At 41.2% G+C, this 24058-nt stretch overlaps 2 non-coding genes and 1 pseudogene across 2 annotated transcripts; all 3 read right to left on the bottom strand.

Moving 5' to 3' along the window:
- Nucleotides 1-53: 53 nt before the first annotated feature.
- LOC147930852 (uncharacterized) lies at nt 54-24058 on the bottom strand (annotated as a pseudogene).
- On the bottom strand, nt 4720-4826 carry LOC147930854 (small nucleolar RNA R71). The gene has a single exon (XR_015576865.1). It is a non-coding gene; the product is annotated as a small nucleolar RNA R71 (small nucleolar RNA).
- LOC147930853 (small nucleolar RNA R71) lies at nt 19420-19526 on the bottom strand. The gene has a single exon (XR_015576922.1). It is a non-coding gene; the product is annotated as a small nucleolar RNA R71 (small nucleolar RNA).

The raw sequence follows: 24058 nt of genomic DNA, 5'->3' as shown, positions 1-24058 counted from the left end.
TTTTTCTCACTAAAAGAACTTACTTTAGTAAGATAATCATCCCATCCATCATCTCAAAGCTTGTGCAGTTGTCGCTTAGTAGATGCCACCAATGAAATAGCATTCATGATATCTTGATCTCTTCTCTGTAAAACCTTGGATAAGCTATCAGTGAGCCCCAAAATATGCAACGTTAACTGGAGATAGAATGCAAAATCAAAGGTGTGAAAGTATTTAAGGAGGCCATATGCTTGTCTCCTTTTGGTTGTGTCTATGCCTTCATCCTGAATATATTCAAGAACCTCAATAATACAAGAAAACAAATCAACAAGCCGTAGTAAATTCCTATAATGTGAACCCCAGCGAGTATTTGTAGGCCGTTGAAGTGAAAGCTCCTGATTTAACCCAGTTCCAGTCTTAATTTTACCATTAATAATCCTTTTTTCAATTCTTTTGCAATATCTTTCCGGGAGCATATCTTTTCTTTTGCAAGAAGCCCCAACCACATTCAACAAGAGAGAAACCATATCAAAGAAGTCTCCAACTACAAAATGTTTTTTTTGCTACTGCCATGACAACTAATTGCAATTGATGGGCAAAGCAATGAACATAATACGCTGAACTACTTTCTTTCAAAATCAATGATCTCAATCCATTGAATTCTCCTTTCATGTTGCTAGCTCCATCTTAACCTTGTCCTTTCACCCTTATCAAACTCAATCCATGTTTGGCAAACAAAGAATCAATAGCAATCTTCAAAGATAAAGAAGATTGATATATCATGGTTTTTGTGGTTTTTAACCATGATATAAGGAGTCTTTTAGAGTCTTTTGATTTGTTTTCTATGATGTTTTTGAGTCTTTACAGGTTTTCTAGGATTTTGGCATGAAAGGAGCAAAGTGGAGCAATTTGGATTGTTTTGGAGCATTAATCCCGAAGAAACGAACTTGGAGTCAGAACAGAGAGGGAGTGTCGATCGACACTGCCTTAACATCGATCGACACCCTCTTTAGCCGATGAAGAATCACAAATTTGGAAGTTTTACAAAGTTGCCCAAAGTTTTCCAAAATTGCAAGACTAGTCCCTGACGTGTTTTAGGACATATAAATAGTATTTTTAGGTTTTACAAACCCTTAAGTTATTTTCTAGCAAGTTTTATTTTTCTGGAACCCTGTGAGATTTTGAGAGCTTTTAGGAGAGAGTGGTCTGAAGTCCTTTGTAGAGAGAAGAATTTCTAAACTCTTTCTTTACTCTTTTAATTTCAGTTGCTTATTATTCAAAATTATGTCTTGTTCTTCATTGAATATGTCTGAGTAGTTTGCTTGTTAGGTTCAGGGTTTTTCATAGGGTTTTTATGAATTATTAGATCTGTTCTTAATTGCTTGAATCCTATTTATTTGTTGGTAAAGTTTCTATGGATGGGATAGATGCTTTTGTGTTCTTGATCGGTTAGGATGTCTTAGTTTGATTGTATATGTTTTATAGATTCCCTTCTAGATTGGTGTTCTTAATGCTGTCAACAAACTGAGAGGGTAAGATTAGATCTAGGGTGTTTTACCACCAAGAGGTGTAGATGAAATACTTGAATCAATCAATGCTAGAGGTTTAGTCACTTAGCCTAAGAGATTAGATGAGTAAGGGGTTTACTGACAATAATGAATCGGTTCTTATTGCATGTTTGGTCATGTTTCTCCAACGAGAGTTGGGTAGGGGAGTGATCAAGGTTGATTGTTTCTATCACGAGAGTTTTTTAACAAGATTTTAGAGATTCATTGTCTAGGGAATATTTGCTTGAGGCATGTTAGACATATGTATTGGTCAGGAACACTTGGATTTGATTACCCCATCCTTAGAAGCTTTCGTATTTTAATTGTTTGCATTTTTATTTCATCACTCTATCCCTTACCCGAATAGGTACACACTACAAGAAAACAGCTTAGATCTGACAGGCATATCTGTCAGATAGCCGTCGGAAACACGCATTACTGACCAAAAACCGACAGAAAAGTCCGTCGGATCTAGATTGTCGGAAAAATTATTCTGTCGGAAATCCGTGGAATACCGACGGATTATAAATATAATATTAAAAAAAAAATCAAAAGTTTGGAAAAATAAAATTAGCATAATTATACAATTTTAATTAAATACTAAAAATATTTATCATCTAAATGCTTAAATATTTAAATTCAGAAGTTTAAAAGTTTTAGAAAATATATTCTAAAAACCCAAAACAAGAAATTGTTAAAAAAACACTAAAAATTGTTCCAAAAATAACAATATATACTTAACAATATTAAAAATTCATAATATACAATATATACCTAACTGAAAATAAATAAAAGCAAAATTAATAAAATGTATAAAATAAATACTAACAATATTAGAAACCATTGTAAAAAACAAACAAAATATATCAAAAATTGTAAAATGTATAAAAATCTTATACCCATCCCTAAAAAAACTAAACAAATTCATCAAATCCAATTAATCAAAACCAAATCATCAAATCCAATAAAACCCAATTCTAACAAATCTAACACACATCTCTTACAAACCAATTCATCAAATCAATAACACCCAAATAGAACAAACTATCAAACCTAACAAATCTATCTTATTCCTAAGAAATCTAAGAGAACTAAGAAAAAATTTAAAACAGATAAAAAGAGAACTTATCTTATAAGAAGTTGGAGAGAGTGGTAGGAGAGACTAGCCATATTGGAAGGAAGTAATCTATGGAGGTCAGCCATGGAGAGAGGATTTGAGAAAGATTTTCGGAAAATTAAAAACAATATGGGGAGAAGAACATGAAGTGCTTTGGTAATATCGACGGTACTGACGGAATAACTGACGGATGTCTTAATTTTTACATTTCCCGCATCTCGAAAATTTGACTTTATTTAGCTCGCGGGCAAAAAAATCGATATCCGTCAGTTTTCCGTCAGTTATTTCCGACAGATTACCGACAGATACCAAAATTTTGTCAATATTATATTTGTTGCATTACTGACGGATTACTGACGGATTTAAGATTAAAACTCTTAATTTCATAAATTTTATTGACAAATATGTATATAATATGTATTATATACTAACCATGAAATCATTTGGGAAAATAAACATCTATATGATTAAATTAGAGAAAAAATAATTTCAAAGAAAAATATGTATATAATATGTATTATATACCACACCATAAGTCTTTTAAGTAAACAACTTATTTTTCTATAAAAACAGAAATTTTGAAGAATGTTGTTTAAAAGAAGATTAGTTAGGCATTGAAACTCATCTTTTATACATTGCTTATAAAATAATGCATTATGGAGCTAAGTTAGAAAGATTTTACACTATCCACATATAAACCGTCAGTTATCCGTCGGTTATTACTGACGGATTACCGACAGATCGAAAAAAAACAGACCAAATTTTGACACACCCGACGAAAAGTTAATATCCGTCAGTTTTCCGTCGGTTATTCTGATAGATTACCGACAGATCAAAAATCACCGACCCAAATTTGACACACGCGAAGAAAATTATATATCCGTCAGTAATCAGTAAGAAAAACTAACGGATTACCGACGGATTTTGTCCGTCAGTAAATTTCTGACGAACAACCGACAAATTAATCTCCTGTCAGATATTCGTCGGTAAGCTGTCTGTAATTACCGACAGATTAGTACCGTCAGTAATCGCCTTGTTTTCTTGTAGTGACACGATCACCTGCTTCGAGTAACCCCTCGAGTTGTTCATGCATCATTTGTTAACTCGATCACCCCACCCGATCTTGTACTCGAATGCTTGTATCAAGTGCTTAGATCATGTGGTTTCTTGTTTATATTATTTTCTTTTATTATTTTAGGATTGTTAGAAAAAACCCACTATTGCTTGGCTTGACTTGCATTGTTCTGATTGCATCCTATCTGCTAGCATAAACAACCATTTGGATTGATAACCCTTTGTACTACAAGTGCATAGGGAATTGATACCCTGGGTGAAAATACCGCTTATCAATTTGGCGTCATTGCCATTTGGTTGTTTCTTGTTACATTTAGGATTTCAGCACTTGCTAGATCAAGTTCTTTTTATTATTTTCTCGGTAATGACTGTTTGCTTGTCTGTTTTGGATCTCAAGGGAACCTACGCGACCCCTTACCTGATCCATCACCCGAACCCCTACCTGATCCCCCACCTGAACCCCTACCCGAACCTGTCTACTCGAGCACCTGCTCGTGTGACCATTTGGATACTTGATTGGGTACTTGTATACACCAACCGTTTGCCAAGAGAACCAAGACATCAAAGGACGGTATCTGAGTAGAACAAGAAGAAGTGGGAATGGAAAACACACATGATCAAACTAAACCTCAAAGGAGAAGGAAGATTGGTGATAGTGATGCTCCCACTACTCATACTCAGAGGAATGGGATAGTGCCTCCTGCTGTCCACAACACAACCTTCACAATCAAGAGTAGTCTGATCTCAATGGTTCAGAGCAACATATTTCATGGACTGCCTACTGAAGATCCCATTGCACGTCTTGATGAATTTGACAGGCTCTGTAGTCTCACCAATATAAATGGAGTTAGTGAGGATGCCTTGAAGCTGAGATTGTTTCGATTTTCTCTAGGAGATAAAACCCATCAGTGGGAGAAGACTTTACCTTCTGAAAAAATCACCTCTTTGATTGATTGTAAGAAGGTCTTCCTTGCAAAGTTCTTCTCTAGTTCAAGGACTGCACGTTTGAGGAACAAAATTTCAAGATTTCTCCAACAGAATGGCGAGTCTTTCACTGAAGCTTGGGATCGCCTCAAAGGCTACCAGAGACAATGCCCACATCATGGATTCAACAATGCATCTTTGTTGAGTACTTTGTATAGAGGTATTATTCCCAGTATCAGAATACTTCTAGACACAGCCTCCAATGGAAGTTTCATGAACAGAGATGTCGCTGAAGGTTGGGAATTAGTAGAGAATCTTGCTCATTGCAATGGAAATTACAGTGAGGAATATGATCCAAGCTTAAGGGGAGGTGTTGATTCTGAGGAAGGGCATATAAAGGAACTAAAAGCCTTAAATGAGAAGCTTGAGAAGCTGGATAAACTCCTTCTAACCCAACAGAAGCAAGTTAATGTTGTTTGTGAAGATGAGCATTTTATGGTCCCAAACTATCCTCCACAACAAGCCACGCAGGCTCCTACTCAAGATCCGGAGATGAAAAGTATGCTTATGCAAATCCTACAAGGTCAAGCTATAGAAGCTATGGAAACAAGTAAAAAGCTCACAGAGATGAATAACAAGATAGACTGCACATATGGTGCCCTTAATATCAAGATTGAAGCTTTAACCTGCATAATGCTTCACCTAGAGAGAAAGAGTGCATCTCTTTCTTCTGAACTATTCAATAGGACAGCAATTACCAATCTCAAAGAGTTTGCCACTGCCCAAGCTGTATCTCTCAAAGAACCACCTACAAAGCTCACTGTGGACAGTGACAACCAAGATGGGGAGGATTTTCTCCAACCAGAAGTGCAGAATGAGAAGAGAACTGAGCTTGAGCCACCACTCGACCATACACATGGTCGAGCACATGGTCGAGTGCTTGATCGAGTCATTGCTCAAGATCCTGAAAATCCAGTTCGGTTCATTCTTCCTCCCTATCAGCCACCTTTGCCATTTCCAAGACGGTTTAAAGAGCAGATGCTGAAAAAGAACAAGGCTTATATTAATAAGCAAACAGTGATGGTCTTGAGTTATGAACCTTTGTTAGAACATGATGAAATGAAGTATAAGCCACAAGTTAAAGAGCTTGAGCGGAAGAAGCCAACTATTCATGGACAGACATTCCGGATTAAGGAGAAAGGTAATGAAACTGAGTCTGAAATCTTTGAGGGTGTAAATGGGCCAAAAATAGAGATTTTTGTAGCATGTGAGGAAGCTCCAAGGAGAGCACGACCCCATAACTCGACCCCATGGTCGGGTTCATGTTCGGATCCATGGTCGGGTCACACTCCAGCTCTTCCAGAATGCTCAGATTCAATCTCCAAGCTTCCCCAACAGCTAGAGTCAAGAAATCCCGTATCTAATGAGTTGTCAGCACTTCAAACTACTAACATTCTCAAGGATTCTGTGAGGGAGTTGACAACTACAGTGAAGAAGATCAGTGGGAAAATCAAGAAACTTCAAGAGAAAGTCAGTGGTTCTTCCTCAAAGAAAGCAAAGCAAGGGCTGCATATAACGATGAGGAATAACACTTTTAGCATTGATCCTGGAAAAAGAAGAAAAATGAAATCTCAGGGATTAGAAAGGACTTCATCTCCTCTCTATAAATCTTCCAAAGCATGAGAAGGGTGAAAAGTCAAGCTTAGTGACTTTAAACAAGCTCACTTGGGAGGAAGTCCCAAAGATATCCTTCTAAATATGGCTTAAGTTTTTTGTTGTTTTGATTTCTTTTCTTTAGTGTCTTTGAATTCTAGGAATAAAAGACATTAAGTGTTAAAGGGATATTTGAATGAGCTAGAGCCTATTTGATGCCCTACCCGATGCATGATTCGGATGCTGGTCCGAGCAACAGGTCCGCACACATCAACGAACTCACTGATGAGCCAAATCCATCAACCACTGGAGCTGAGAACAAGCTCAAATGTATATTGGGAAGCATGGAAGCTGTTGTGACGTCTTTCTTCACCAACCCATGAGGTACCACATTCATCCAACCTTTGTAAATAACATTGCATAGTTTGTTCCATTATGTGATTCTTGGATTCTTTTTCAGACTTTTATTTACACAGAGACTGTGTAATTTAAGTTTGGGAGAGGGTCTGAGAATGTATATACATTGTGTTTTTTTTTCTTTTTTTCTTATTTCAAATTTTTGCATACTAGTTTTATTCATTTGAGTCTGCATCTATTTGCATAAAAAACCCAAAAAAATTTGAAAAATTAAAAAAAAAAAAAAAGAAAAGAGTTTTCATGTAGTTGCATTCACATATTAGAATTGAGTCTAGTTTGTTTCATATAGGATTGTTGCATATGCATTTTAGGGGACAATGATTAAAACTACCTTGTTTAAAATCAAACCTTAGGATTGAAGCTATAGCCCTTAATCACAGTTCATTGTTGCTAGATCAATCTTTGGAAAAAAATGAAAAATCTTTGCTTAGAACCTTATGTCTTTTGAATGCTTCCTCCACTTACTTGAACATTGGAATATCTCTATATTATTGGACTTTGAACTTAAATTGTCTTGCTTATGGAATTTGAATACTTGCTCAATGTAACTCTAAACTCGGGTTAGCACTCCATTTTTACCAATCTTTTCGTTTAACCCGATTTGTTTGTCCTACCCATTAACCCAAACCTTTCTTTCAAACTTTGTTGTGAATTGTTGAGTGAGGCCTCTTTCATTGTGCTATAGGTTGTGAAACCTTGAGAGTATTGAGAACGACAAAGAACTGCATCTTGATATAGCTAAGTTAGAATTTGAACTAGCTAATAGAATCGGCTCTGAAAGATAGGTGGTTAGCATGCTTATTTGGGGTTGGGTTGAGGAATAAAGAAAAAAAAAAGAAAAGAAGTCCCTAAGGTTATAATCAATTAGTTCTAAGTCTCTAAGAAAAAAAAAAAAAAAGATCTTTCTATAGTCTCCTAGAAAGAAAGAAAAAAAAAATATATATATATATATATATTAGGAGTATAACAAAGAAATAAAAGAAAAAAAAAAAAAAAAAAAGAGAGCTAGATGTTTAAAGTTTAAACCTTAGAGATTACAACAAAAAAAAAAAGTTAAAATCAAGGTTGTGGGTAGTTTAATTCTATGGGGAGTTTAAATAAAATATAAAACAAAGTGAATGAGAAAATGGTAGATCATCAAGAGTTAAGCTTTGTATGCCCAAATTGTTCTCAATCTTAGATAGTTTTCACAACTGTCTAGCATTCCTTCTTTTGAGAGAAAACCACGCAAAGAATTTGTTTAAAACCACCTTACTAAAAAGCCTTACCATTGAAACTGATTGAGCTTGATTCACCTTCTATTTGCAAGAATTCGCCAAACACTTAATTGAATGTGAAAGATATGTTCTTTACTTTTAGTTGGAGGTTGAACTAGATCGATGCATGGTAATAAGCATAGAAAAATATTTGTAAGTATGTTCATTGATTTTAGCACCATTAAACTATCTTTAAGGACTATAGCTTGAATCCTTCGCTTAGCATATAAAGGTTATGAGTCCCCGTTTTTAAACTGCACCCTCCTACTTCCTTGCTAGAGGACTAGCAAGTTTTAAGTTTGGGGGTCTGATAACTCTCTAATTTATATGTTTTTAGCATCCCTTTTTGTCCATATTTTCCATTGTTTATACCCTTAACTTAGCATTTTTAGGTCATTAACTGTAGGAATTCACTTTTAGGCCATTTAGGGTGTTGCATTATTGCATTTGCATACTTTGGATGAAAACATGTGCTTAAGAGCCTAAAATGAGGAAAAACAAGGACAAACCCGAGCATGTACCCGAAGGAGCCATCGAGCTGCAAGAACAGTCCGAACCCCAACACGATCGAGGAGGATCCAAGAGCTGGACGAAAAACCCAAAGATATACCCGAGGAGTAACCCGACCTTATCCTCGTGTACCCCATCGAGTAGACCCTCGGGCAGTGAAACAACCCTTCTTTTTTTATATATATATAATATAATTCACTAGTGGTCCCATACCCACTAACATCCTAACAACAATCAACAACCGCAGATAACCAATTAAACCATTCCATTAATCCAATAAGAAATCTAACATAAATAAACCAATAATCAATAATGCAATAATCCAACCAACAATGAAATAGCAAGGTTCCAACATCCTACAATGCTCTATCCTCTCAAAACTAGCAACCTAACAATAGCTAGACCACAATCAATCAAGCCTCTAGAACATCCTCCTCCTCATCACCTTTGATTCTACGATCACACTTTTCCTTTACCTGCACACCACAAACAACAATTGAGATGCGTAAGTATTATCATAAATACTTAGTGAGGCCATCCTCCCATCTACTAGGTTATACACACAAGCATATGAGACCCTCAAGTTAAGCAAGCAAACAAAACACAAGCAATACATCAAACCAGGAAAAACAAGTCTCGGTTTAGACTGGTGTCGACCGATGCTACAAGAGAGTGTCGACCGATGCTCAACCAAAAGGTGTTGACCGATGCCACAAGGGTGTCGACCGATGCTCCACCTGTCGACCGATGCTACTAGAGTGACGATCGATGCCTCTTCTGCATACACGATCTGCGCGAACCCAAACGTCGAACTCTCCTTCCAAATCATCTCGAATCCGTCCCAAACTCACCCAATTACCTAGGAAATCACTGGGAATCACAATAGCAACGAACCCAAACAACAAAACAACACAAACAACAAAGAAAACACCCAAACAAGAGAGATCTCATGCTTAGATCAACCATGGTCAAGTACTCACCTCAAGAACAGAAGATTGGGGTCGAGGAATCGATGGAACAACACCTCCAGGAGCTTCTTCTTTGTTCCCAGCAACAGCTATCCCTTCTACAGCCTCAGATCTCTCCCAAAACACCAAGAACAACCGTAGAAATTCACAGAAACGATTTCTCTCCTTTTTCTCTCTTTTCTCACTCAACGGCGACACAACTCTTTCCCAAAACCCTCAATTTGTCGTTTAGCACTTATAAACACGATTAGGGATTTTAACTGAACCAAACCGAACCAAACAGCAATTAAAACAAACCGGACCAAACCGGAAAACATGGTGTTGATCGATACACCAAGGGTGTCGATCGACACCCACACCAAAACCATAAAAAATTGGTTCGCGGATGTTACAATTCTCCCCCACCAACAAGGATTCATCCTCGAATCCCACAACACCGTCCATCCATCAAGGACCCCTGTGCCACCGTCAACACGGCCCGCACGTCCCCGACCGGACTAAATACCGTCAACCAAGGTTTCCCGTGCACTGTCGCAACAGCCCGCACACCTCCGACTGAACCATGAGGTCTCCCTCTGGCCAATATACTCGCATAAAAAACACTATTTGCTCACAACTCAGTGCTTCCCCCGTCCGTGGTCGTAACCAACGAATCATGCCGGCTCGCTATCAGGCCATCCGCCTTAAGCTACGGCATCCAGGAAGTCACTCACACACACTCCCCCTCCTCTCGGGTCGCAACCCTCGAGACATACCGGCTCACTGCCAAGCCGCGGCTCACAGCTATGGTATCCAGGGAGTCTCAAATATCCCGCTCTTGGGTCGTCATCCTTGAGCGCGCTCTCGGATCGTCATCCGAAGCCTCATACCACTCCCACTCTCTGGCCACAAAGTCCATCGAGCTATCGGTATCACATGAGTTGGTCCCACACGGCCTTGAGCAAAACAAATCTGATGCCATCGAGTATCTCCCAGCTAGATCTACCTCAACACTTCCCACAAAAATTCCCTTTTTAGAAACTTTCTAATTCTGGAAACCTTCCTTTTGTGAAAACTTTTTATTTATGGAAACTTCCAAAAATAGAAACCCGAGCTATTTCTCTTCTTCCCATGACAACAACAGTCAACATAAAGAAAAATACTCATCTTATTAATCTCAAAAATGTCATAATCGTTACAACCTCAACGAAAATACAATAGAAAAATAAGATACAACAATCCAATTCATCAATCCGCATCCCGAGCACCACCTCATCTTGGTACTTAGTCGCACAACCAACCACCCCTAAGCGACCAAGTATCAAGAGAGATAGGCTGGAATACTCCGTACCCGCTCCAGCCACGGACTACAACTCGGACCCGGCTAGACAAGCTCAAGTCGCGGCCTGCTTCTCAAACCACTTCTTAAACCTTGCCTTCATCCTCGCCTCGGGCTCCCAAGTCTGCTCCTCTACTCCATCACAGTCCCACAGGACTCTCATCAAAGGAATCTTCTTCATCCAAAGTTCCTTGACTCTCCTCCCGAGTACCCTCAACGGCCTCGCCTCCAACGTCATGTTGGGCTGAAGATCCTCAGGAATCTTAGGCAACAACCGGTCACCCTCGTGAAGACACTTCCTCAGCATCGACACATGAAATACCTTGTGGAACGCACGCATAACCTCACGTAACTCCAGCCGGTATGCCACTGGTCCCACCCGCTCAACCATTCTGAACGGACCCATGTACCTCAGACTCAACTTAGTCTCTATCAATGACCTGTTCGGATCCCACAACATGGCCATCTTGAGATACACTCTATCACCAACCTGAAACTCAAGATCCTTTCTCCTCCTATCAGCATAACTCTTCTGCCGATCCTGAGCCTCCTTCATGTTCAGCCTCAGAACTCGAATCTTCTCCGAGGTCTCCTGAACAAAATCTGCACCATATATGCTCCTCTCCCCCACCTGAGTCCAACATAACGGTGTATGACACGGCCTCCCATACAAAGCCTCATAAGGAGCCATTCCAATACTAGCCTGGTAGCTGTTGTTGTAAGCAAACTCCACCAAGCTCAAATGATCTGACAAATGACCACCCCAGTCCAACACACACATCCTCAGTAAATCCTCCAGAATCTTGATCGTCCTCTCTGACTGACCATCCGTCTGAGGATGGTAGGCTGTACTCATATGCACCTTCGTGCCCATCTCTGCCTGAAACGCCCTCCAGAACACCGAAGTGAACTTGGAATCTCTATCAGACACAATACTAGCAGGCACCCCATGCAATTTGACTATCTCCCTCACGTACTTCCTGGCCAAAACCGCTGCTCCATCAGTTTTCTTGATGGCCAGAAAATGCGCAGACTTAGTCAAACGGTCCACAATGACCCATATTGCATCAAACGTCCTCGACACAGGCAAACCCACCACGAAGTCCATCGTGATCAAATCCCACTTCCACTCTGGAATAGGCAAACTCTGTAATAAACTACCAGGAACTTGATGCTCCGCCTTCACGAACTGGCAAGTATCACACTTCGCCACCCAGTCAGCTACGTCCTTCTTCATCCCGACCCAGTGATAATACCGCTTGAGGTCACGGTACATCTTGGTCGCCCCTGGATGAATAGAGAACTTGCTCGAATGAGCCTCTCTCAGTATTTCCTGCCTCAAATCCTCACCCTTGGGCACACAAACCCGACCATGCACAAGGATAGTACCATTAGCAGAAACCTGATACTCTGAACCCGCAGCCTTAGAGGCATTCACCAGCCCCTCATCGCTCCCCTGAGCTAACTGCACTCTGCTCAACAAATCCGCTCGATCAGCTGCCTCCAAACCCAAAGGTTCCTATAACATAGCACACAAACGCAATGCACTAATCTCACCTACCAACGCCTCCATTTCCTGTTCCTGAGCCGAAGCCGCCCGCTTCCGACTCAAGGCATCTGCAACTAGGTTAGCTTTACCAGGATGGTAAGCTATGTCCAAATCATAATCCGCTACTAACTCCATCCAACGCCTCTGCCTCAAATTCAGCTTAGGCTGAGTAAAAATGTACTTCAGACTCTTGTGATCTGTAAATACATGTACCTTCCCACCATACAGATAAGATCTCTAAATCTTCAGAGCAAAAATCACTGCTGCCATCTCCAAATCATGAGTAGGATAATTAGCTTCATGCTTCCGCAACTGCCGCGAAGCATAGGCTATAACCTTCCCCTGCTGCATAAGCACACAACCCAACCCCACTCCAGAGGCATCTGTATACACAACATAAGGCTCGTCCTGCTCAGGCAGTGCTAACACCGGTGTGGTAGTCAACATCTGCTTGAGGCTTGCAAAACTCGCCTCACACTCCAGTGACCATACAAATGGAACATCCTTCCCTGTAAGCTTAGTCATCGGCTGTGCCATACTCGCAAAACCCCGAACAAACCTCCTATAGTAACCTGCTAACCCCAGGAAACTCCAAATCTCAGTGGCACTCTGCGGCCTCGGCCACTCCCTGATGGACTGAATCTTCTCTGGATCCACTGAAACTCCCTCAGCTGAAACAATATGACCCAAGAACCCCATCTCACGCTCCCAGAAACTGCACTATCTCAGCTTAGCAAACAACTTCTGCTCTCGCAGCTTCTCCAGAACTGCTCTCAGATGTACTGCATGCTCCTCAGAACTCTTGGAAAATACCAGAATGTCGTCGATGAAAATGATGACTGACTCGTCCAGAAAATCCTGAAACACGCTGTTCATCAATCTCATAAACGCAGCTGGTGCGTTCGTCAACCCGAAAGGCATCACTACAAACTCATAATGCCCATATCTCGTCTTAAAAGCCGTCTTCCTCACATCTGCCTCATGTATCGGAATCTGATGATAACCTGATGCTAAGTCGATCTTGGAGAACAAAGTAGCACCCCTCAACTGATCAAACAACTCATCAATCCTCGGGAGAGGGTACTTATTCTTCACAGTAACTCGGTTCAAACCCCGATAGTCAATACACAACCGAAAACTCCCATCCTTCTTCTTAACAAACAACACCGGAGCTCCCCACGGTGAACAACTAGGACATATAAAACCCTTACTCAACAAATCCTCCAGCTGCTTCTTCAGCTCTGCCATCTCTGCTGGAGCCATCCTGTAAGGAGCCTTGGATAACGGCATCGTCCCCGGTTCCAGCTCAATAGATCCGACCGATATGGTGGTAATCCCTGCAATGACTGGAACACATCCTCAAAGTCCTCCACAACCGGAATACCGCTAACCGTAGACTTCCCCACTGACTCTGGCATGGATATAGTAACCAGATAAGCCTCACGGCCCTTCTCGATCATCTTCCCAGCCTGAACGGCTGAGATCACGAGACTCCCCGAAGTCGGTCTAATATCCTGGAAAACCAACTTCCCTCCTGAACGCTCAAACTCCACTCTACCCCGATAGCAATCCAAATGCACCCTATGCCGATGCAACCAATCCATCCCGAGAATAACATCATAAAACTCCACTGGACTGATAAGCAAATCCGCTGGCCACGACTCTCCTGCGATCTGGATATCAACCCCTCCAGCTCGTCCAATGACTCTCAGGAACTTACCTCCCGCAACTCTGACAACTCCTGTACGCTTTCCAGGATCCCAACTGATCCCCACACTCTCGGCACACTCCGGAGTAATGAAGCTATGAGAAGCTCCAGAATCAAACATGACATGGGACTTAAACCCGCCCACCAACAAGGTCCCTACACAACCCTCATGTGTTGAGAACCTAACACTTGACCACAAGCAAAAAAACAAATATAATCTGAACTATTGAATTGACCAAGTTCGAATCTCAGAAGTTATACCTGTGATCGCTCTTGCACTAGTGCCACCGGGCTCCCTAGTCGAGTACACCTGTGACGTTGGCTCGATCCAACCCACCGGCTGCACTCCTGGCTGACCACCAGCCTGCACCGCTACTACTGCCATCTAATGCAACTTGGGACAACGAGGCTTGATATGCCCCGTCTCTCTGCAGTAATAACACACACGAGTATCTCTTCGCGGCTCCGACACCGCCCGCTGCTCTGTCATTGCCCGCTGCTCACCTCTCTGTGGACAGTTGGTCACCTTGTGGTCCCTGCTACCACACCCAAAGCATCTCGCAACCCCGTGCCTCGATTTCTGCATCATCAAACTTCCGCTTCTGCCCATGCGCAGGCTTGCCGCCCTTGCTAGGAACAAAATGCGGCTGAGACCGCTGTGGCTGCACCGAAGAACTGACCACAACCACCTGTGTCCTCAAGTCATCCTCTATCCCAGCTGCAACCTCAACCAGCTCTGCTCTCGTAGCATAGCTCCTCACTCTGCACCGAGTCCTCAGATCATCCCGCAGAGCCAATAAGAACCTCCGCACCTGAGCCGACTCTGGCTCCCATGCCCGGCCTGCATACCCCACAAGCCTACTGAACTCTGCATCCAGCTCCCGCACTGTACGGTCCCCCTGAGTCAACCCCAAGAACCGTGCCTCCATACGATCAAGAGCCTCCTGAGAAAATACTTGGAGTTAAACTCCCTCACAAAATCTCCCCAAGACATACCCCGCTGCACCCTCCATGCTGTCACCGACCTCCACCACACACGTGCATCTCCTGACAAGTAAAACACTGCTAGATCCACCCTGAACTGGTCGGGACACCTAAGCGAAAGGAAAAGATCCTCCATCCGCTCTCTCCACTCATCCGCTACACTTGGATCAGTACCTCCTGAGAAATACCCCGCTCCCACTCGCCGCAGCTGCTCCATCATCTGCACATACTGATCATCCACTACCTCAGCCCCCGGCTGCACACCTGCCTGCAAACTCGCCACAGGCTGCACAGCTGGAACCTGCCCACCAACCACTGGCGGCACTACTGGAACCTGCCCACCATCCACTGGCGGCACTACTGGAACCTGCCCACCACCCACTGGCGGCACTACTGGATCTTGCCCACCAACCACTGGCGGCACTACTGCTAGAAGTCCCGTGTCTCCGGGGCACAGTTGAATGTAGATATCATTAACGCTCGCTGCAAAACCTGAGCTAGCAAGTCCATCAAGACATCCTCCCTGCCTGGAGCACCCTCTGCTGCAACCCTCACACCCGGGGCAACACCGTGACCGACACCGAGCCCATCCGCCCTGGCGTCACCCAAACCAGCCTGGTCTCCAGACACACTAGGATGAACCTGTGACTCCGCTACCTCCTCACTGGCCATGCTCTGGGTCACACTCACACTGGCCTCAGGAACCTGACCTCGTCCCCGACCACGACCACAACCACGCCCACGACCACGACCACGACCACGACCAACAGCATCCTCACCTCTAACCATCTCAGGAACAGAAGGCTAAGCAACAAATAGTTCTAATAACACAAGAACACAACTTACCGTGGAATCACAAAACCGGCTCGAAGAGGATGTTCTAGGACTTCATGCCACACACAATTGACCAACTCACACAATCAATCATAGCATGGAATCCTAAACATCAACAGCAAAAGCATAATGAACCCCTAGACCTAGAAGCGTAAGGGCTCTGATACCAAAATGAAACAACCCTTCTTTTTATTTATATATATAATATAATTCACTAGTGGTCCCATACCCACTAACATCCTAACAACAATCAACAACCGCGGATAACCAATTAAACCATTCCATTAATCCAATAAGAAATCCAACATAAATAAACCAATAATCAATAATGCAATAATCCAACCAACAATGAAATAGCAAGGTTCCAACATCCTACAATGTTCTATCCTCTCAAAACTAGCAACCTAACAATAGCTAGACCACAATCAATCAAGCCTCTAGAACATCCTCCTCCTCATCGCCTTTGATTCCACGATCACACTTTTCCTTTACCTGCACACCACAAACAACAATTGAGATGCGTAAGTATTATCATAAATACTTAGTGAGGCCGTCCTCCCATCTACTAGGTTATACACACAAGCATATGAGACCCTCAAGTTAAGCAAGCAAACAAAACACAAGCAATACATCAAACCAGGAAAAACAAGTCTCGGTTGAGACTGGTGTCGACCGATGCTACAAGAGAGTGTCGACCGATGCTCAACCAAAAGGTGTCGACCGATGCCACAAGGGTGTCGACCGATGCTCCACCAAATGGTGTCGATCGATGCTCCTAGAGTGTCGATCGATGCCTCTTCTGTAGACACAATCTGCGCGAACCCGAACGTCAAACTCTCCTTCCAAATCATCTCGAATCCGTCCCAAACTCACCCAATTACCTCGGAAATCACTGGGAATCACAAAAGCAACGAACCCAAGCAACAAAACAACACAAACAACAAAGAAAACACCCAAACAAGAGAGATCTCATGCTTAGATCAACCATGGTCAAGCACTCACCTCAAGAACAGAAGATTGGGGTTGAGGAATCGATGGAACAACACCTCAAGGAGCTTCTTCTTCGTTCCCAGCAACAGATATCCCTTCTACAGCCTCAGATCTCTCCCAAAACACCAAGAACAAGCCCATAAATTCACAGAAACGATTTCTCTCCTTTTTCTCTCTTTTCTCACTCAACGGCGACACAACTCTTTCCCAAAACCCTCAATTTGTCGTTTAGCACTTATAAACACGATTAGGGATTTTAATTGAACCAAACCGAACCAAACATCAATTAAAACAAACCGGACCAAACCGGAAAACATGGTGTCGATCGATACACCAAGGGTGTCGATCGACACCCACACCAAAACCATAAAAAATTGGTTCGCGGTTGTTACAGGCAGGACTGGGAAGCTAGGTCAAAGGGGTTTCCATATATAAACCCCTCCTCTCCTTCCTCGCAAACGAGCACGCCACAGACCCTCAAACCACAGAGCGAGAGCTTCTGAGAGAGAACTGAGCGACCCAAAACACTTTTCACTTTCTGTTAGGATTTATTTCATATCTTTTTATCATTTCTTTAGATTTCTACTTTGTACTCTTTACTCACTACTCTATCTTTTAATATAATGCAATTTTCATCCATCTTTACTTTTGTGTTTCTTGCAATGATTTTCGAGTAGTGTAGTAAAGTTTCTAGGGATGGGATAGATGATTTTGTGTTCTTGATCGGTTATGATGTCTTAGTTTGATTATATATGTTTTATAGATTCCCTTCTAGATTGGTGTTCTTAATGTTGTCAACAAACCGAGAGGGTGAGATTAGATCAAGGGTGTTTTACCACCGAGAGGTGTAGATAAAATGCTTGAATCAACCAATGTTAGAGGTTTACTCACTTAGCCTAAGAGATTAGATGAGTAAGGGGTTTACTGACAATAATGAATCGGTTCTTATTGCCTGCTTGGTCATGTTTCTCCAACGAGAGTTGGGTAGGAGAGTGATCAAGGTTGATTGTGTCTATCACGAGAGTGTTTTAACAAGATTTTTAGAGATTCATTGTCTAGGGAATATTTGCTTGAGGCATGTAAGACATCTGTATTGGTCAGGAACACTTAGTATTCAATTACCCCATCCTTAGAAGCTTTCGTATTTTAATTGTTTGCATTTTTATTTCATGACTCAATCCCTTACCCGAACAGGTACACGATCACCTATTTCGAATAACCCCTCGATGTTCATACATCATTTGTTAACTCGATCACCCCACCCGATCTTGTACCCAAATGCTTGCAGAGTGCTTAGGTCGTGTGGTTTCTTGTTTATATTATTTTCTTTTATTATTTTAGGATTGTTAGACAAAACCCACTATTGCTTGGCTTGACTTGCATTATTCTGATTGCATCCTACCTGCTAGCATAAACAACCATTTGGATTGATAACCCTTTGTACTACAACTGCATAGGGAATTGATACCCTGGGTGAAAATCCACTTATCAGTAATTTCCTGAGAAATTTCCTAGGCCTAGCTTTTTGATCCATTGAATTTACAACAGTTTTATTTAATATTTTGCATTGCTTTCCTTTATTTAAATAAATTTGATTAACATAATTATAAAACTCTATAATTTATTGTGTAGACTTGAGTCCTTGTGGAATTCGACCCCTAAGTACTACATTGATCTCTAAATTTGAGAGAGTAGCTCTAGGGATTAATTTGAGCATATCAAATTTTGGCGCCGTTGTCGGGGGCTCTTTGATCTACCATTAGATTTGAGTTTTTGATTTTGTCTAAATTTTTCTTTTTATTTGAAACTTACACGCTTTTGTTTTCTTTTCTCTTGTGTGTTTCAGGTGTATGCCTAATAAGCCTAACATAAAGAGCAACAAGACTGGTCCAATGCTGAAGCTTTCAAATCAAGAGTTGGGAAAACTTGAGTGTGAGAACCGAAAAGCAGCCAAATATTTGAAGATGGTTAACACAATCATTCTGATGCGTGATGTAGATGGTGCTTTGAGGGATCAAGAGGGCCACTTGTGCAATGAGCTGGGCCAAAAACTTGATGCAGAAGAGAATGTGATTGCTGAACCTGTTGTTGTCAACGAGCAAGCTGGTGTTGGCGACGAGCAGGCTGTTGTTGTAGATCGACACCCCCTTCCAGCAGACGTACGTGGAGCTGCCAACCACATCCTAAACCCAGTTCAAAGACAGGATCAGAACCGAGACTTGATCAGGACCATTGCTGACTACAATCAGGCTAATCTTGTGTATGAGAACCGGTCTGCTATTGTTCCTCTTCCATTCCAAAGGAATGACTTTGAGCGGAAGCCTACTTACTTCCAGCTAGTTGGGCAGAGACCTTTCTCTAACCTGCCCCATGAGAAGCCTTTGGACTACATTGAGCACTTTGAGGATCTTGTGACAAGTATCAAGGCTAATGGAGTGACTGAGGATTACATATTCTGCAAGCTCTTTCCATACTCACTTGCAGGAGAAGCATCTCAATGGTTAAAACAGTTGCAAGCTGGATCTTTGACAACTTGGCATCATATTAAGGTGGCTTTCCTAAACTACTTTTATGATGATGCAATGTCTGATGAGCTGAGAGTCAATATCTCTTCATTCAAGCAAGGACAAGATGAAGCTTTCAAGGCAGCTTGGGTGAGATTCAAAGCTTATCAGAGGGACTGTCCACACCATGGTTTTTCAAGGGTTCAACTGTTGAGTATCTTTTTCAGAGGGTGTGACTGGAAGTATCAGTTAGCTTTGGATACTGCAAGTCATGGGAATTTCAAAACAAGATTTCCAGAAGATGCTGAAGTTTTGATTGAGAATTTGGCCTCTAGCAATAGCACTAAGGGAGCAGATGCTGAAAGGAGGAGATTGCATGGAGGATTTGATTCAAACCAGTTAGCTTCTGTTAATGCTCAGCTGGATTCAGTGCACAATCTCCTTGTGGGCAAGAAGTCAGTCCAATTTGTTGCTGAGGTTGAGACATTTGAGCCAGAGCCAGAGAATACAGAGGAGAATGTCAACTATGTGTATGGAGCTGGGCATCAGGGACAACGATTTGGTAATCAGCAAGGAAACATGCCTTACAGTGGGAACGCTTCAGGCTACACTTCCAAGCCAGAGTATCAGCAGCAACAACAGAATACCGATTATACCAGAACCTATGAGAACTCATCCTATCAGTCTCCTCCTCCTGAGCATTCTTCTGAGAGTCGAATGGAAGCCATGCTTGAGCAACTTCTTCAGGGTCAGGAGCAGTTAATTGTGACATTCAATGGAAAGATCGATAATGTCTATACTGAGCTTAATGGAAATATTGATGAATTGAACATTCATGTCAAGAAGCTAGAAAATCAAGTTATTCAGACTGCTGGGTCTGTCAACCGACAAGAAGGTTTTCTTCCTGGAAGAACTGAGTCAAACCCCAAGCATGCTTGCAATGCTATATCAGTGAGAGATGAAGATGATGGTGAATGTGCTTCTGCGGAACAGGGAGAAAATTCGATAAATCTGTCGGACCCAGATGATGGTGTCGATCGACACCACCAGGGTGTCGGTCGACACTCATCTCAGACGAATCCAGAACCTGCAAAATCTCAGGTTCTAGCAGTAGAGAGGGTGTACCAACCTATGGTTCCTTTTCCTAAGCCAAGAAAGTCCAAGCATGAGATGGAGGAAGCTAGATGCAAGGCAATGATGGACAAGGTGATGATTGAGATGCTTGCATCAAGTTTTCTCCTGGACTTAAGCGGTATGTGAAGGAATGGTATCAAATGGTTTCAGCCCTGAGGAAGGAGCATTACTTACAAAAGATGTCAGTGCAATTCTGTTAAACCAGCCTGTTCAAAGGAGGAAAGAGAGGAAGCAAGAGGTGGTTGTCTCTTAGGAAGTGAGTGCAATAATTCAATGTAGGAATGCTGAGAAATTACCAGATTCTGGAAGCTTTGTACTAGATTGCTCTATCTCCACAGGAAGGTTTGCTCACTCACTTTGTGATCTTGGCTCTAGCATCAACTTGATGCCACATTTTGTTGCTGTGAGACGTGGGATGACATAATTCAAGCCAACTCAGATTTCTCTAATCCTAGCTGATCGCTCCCGACAAATTCTTGAAGGTGTTTTAGAGGATATTCCAGTTAAGGTTGGAAACTTCATGATTCCCACTGACTTTGTGGTTCTAAAGTATGATACAGAGCCTAAAGATCCTCTCATCTTAAGAAGATATTTCTTGGCTACAGCTGGTGCCATCATAGATGTGAAGAAGGAACACATAGCACTGAATGTGGATGGTTTGAGTATGAACTTTGAGATGGATAATCTGAGGAGAGCTCCTACCATTGATGGACATACATTTTCTGTTGAGAAGATTGCTCAGATAAGCTGTAGAAAAGCAAATACACGGGCATCAGACTCAGTGTCGATCGACACAACATTAGTGTCGGTCGACACCCCTCCACGACCAAGACAACACTTGTCCAAAGTTGATGCTCCAAGTCGGAAACCTGTTCCCAAACAGAAGAGTCACCACTCCACACTCCAGAGTCCTCAGGTAAGGCAAAGGTACACCTCTTCTTCACCTAATCCTCCTCAGATCATTAATAAGAATTTCAAAGTTACAAAAACTGTTTTGCAGTTAACCAAGCCACGAGATTATCGTAGAGCGATTGTTTCTTCTGTTGATGATTTTGCAGGACAGAAAAGAAACCCTCCCACCTAAGTCTAGCCCTGGTCTTGTTCCTCACATTCTTGGCAAACCTCATGCACCTAAAGCTTATACACCACCTTGGATGAAGAGGTCATTCTTTCAGAAGCATTCAATGCCACGTTCTGATCCACCAGATGTCTGAGCTTCAGCACAGTCAAGCTAATGACTGAAAACAAGCGCTTAGTGGGAGGCAACCCACTCATAGGTTTTTCATTTCCATCTTGAGTCATTTTTATTCTTGCTTTGAGTCAGTTTGAATTAGTGTTGAATTATGAACTTCTATCTATCATGTTGCGTTTAATCTTGTGTTTGAGTGATTATTAGCAGTGCTAACATCCAAGGATTGAGAGGGACACAAATTAACTGCAACTAACTATGGATTTCTGGGCAAACACTCTGCACACGCAGAGAGTGTCGATCGATACCACTATTGGTGTCGCTGGACACCACCATCACAGATGAGTTAATCCGATTTTGGTTCATACTTTCAATACTCATTCAGTTTTATTTTATTTTTCTTTTGCCAATCTTAGGCTTGATAACACTGGGGACAGTGTTGTTTAAGTCTGGAGGAGGTTAGTTACTAACTATGTTTTTGTTTTTGAGTTTCAGTTGTGTCAGTTAAAACCATAAAGTTTGAGTCAAAATTTTCAAAATTTTTCTTTTTGTCTTTGGGAATTATGATCTTGACTAATGATTTCTCTTATTTAGCTAACACTCTAATGATTATTTTACTATTCTTGATCTCAGAACTGAAGCTTAGAAAGACTATGACCCTTATCAACAATCATGAAAGCCCTTATTCAATGGATATCTGATTGATCTAACGTTGTCTCAATTTTTATCAGAATTTTTAATTGGACTTAATCTCTTACTTTGGGGTTGGAAATCAGTGGATTAGACTTCTTTTTCGGGCCATACAAGACAATGCAATTTTTCAAAGTTTTTCAAAGTATGTCTCCCCTCTCTCTTCCCTTTCGTGGTTTAAAAAACAAAAAAAGAATAAAAGATGAGATGATTTTGATCAATTTAGAGAGGTAGGTAAATTACTTGTGACCTCATTATTCTACTCTTGAGTCAAATGATCACACAAAGCTTGGAAACGAGGGGTAGGTAAATTACCAATGACCCCGGTATTCGCTTACACCTTTGATTAAATAAAAAGAAAAAAAAAATTGGAAGTGAGAAAAGGGAGAGGAAAGGAGATGTATGAAGAATGTCTTGGCCTGAAGAGAGTCTATATGTCACTGATCAATACATCCAAGGTAAGAACTCGCCTATATTTGCTTAAATTTATATAATGAGATGACAATGGAGATTTCAGAGATTCCAAAGGATTGTGGAATTTGAGTAAGGAATGTTGATGCTTATCATGGTTAAGTATAAGAAGTAAGTTCTTGAGTCAGGTAAATGAAGAGTGTGAATATGAATCATCATGCAGTTGAGTGAGTTCTCTGTTTTCAAACCTCTTTCACAGGTCTAAGTTTATGTTTTGCTTGAGGGCAAGCAAAGGCTAAGTCTGGGGGAGTTGATATATAATGGTTTTTGTGGTTTTTAACCATGATATAAGGAGTCTTTTAGAGTCTTTTGATTTGTTTTCTAGGATGTTTTTGAGTCTTTACAGATTTTCTAGGATTTTGGCATGAAAGGAGAAAAGTGGAGCAATTTGGATCGTTTTGAAGCATTAATCCCGAAGAAACGAACTTGGAGTCAGAACAGAGAGGGAGTGTCGATCAACACTGCCTTAGCATCGATCGACACCCTCTTTAGCCGATGAAGGATCACAAATTTGGAAGTTTAACAAAGTTGCCCAAAGTTTTCCAAAATTGCAAGACTAGTCCCTGTCGTGTTTTAGGACATATAAATAGTATTTTTAGGTTTTACAAACCCTTAAGTTATTTTCTAGCAAGTTTTATTTTTCTGTAATCCTGTGAGATTTTGAGAGTTTTTGGGAGAGAGAGATCTGAACTCCTTTGTAGAGAGAAGAATTTCTAAACTCCTTCTTTACTCTTTTAATTTCAATTGCTTATTATTCAGAATTATGTCTTGTTCTTCATTGAATATGTCTGACTAGTTTGCTTGTTAGGTTGAGGGTTTTTCATAGGGTTTTTAGTGAATTATTAGATTTGTTCTTAATTGCTTGAATCCTATTTATTTGTTGATTTAATAATTTGTAATTTCCTGAGAAATTCCCTAGGCCTAGCTTTTTGATCCATTGAATTTACAACAGCTTTATTTAATATTTTACATTGCTTTCCTTTATTTAAATCAATTTCTTTAGCATAATTATAAAACTCTATAATTTATTGTGTACACTTGAGTCTTTGTGGAATTCGACCCCTAAGTACTGCATTGATCTCTTAATTTGAGAGAGTAGCTCTAGGGATTAATTTGAACATATCAAAGATGTCTCCTTCACATGACTAGTGCCAATGAATCTTTCTTTTACTATTCCATACATATCAACAAAGCGAAAAACCACGGCCATCTGCTCTTTGTCTGAAACATCAGCTGATTCAT

This window comes from Camelina sativa, chromosome 12 (genome assembly GCF_030686135.1).
Source record: "Camelina sativa cultivar CO46 ecotype springtype chromosome 12, ASM3068613v1".
Classification (NCBI taxonomy): Eukaryota; Viridiplantae; Streptophyta; class Magnoliopsida; order Brassicales; family Brassicaceae; genus Camelina; species Camelina sativa.
Note: the sequence above shows the minus strand (reverse complement) of the source record. Positions and strands in the feature narration are given on the sequence as shown.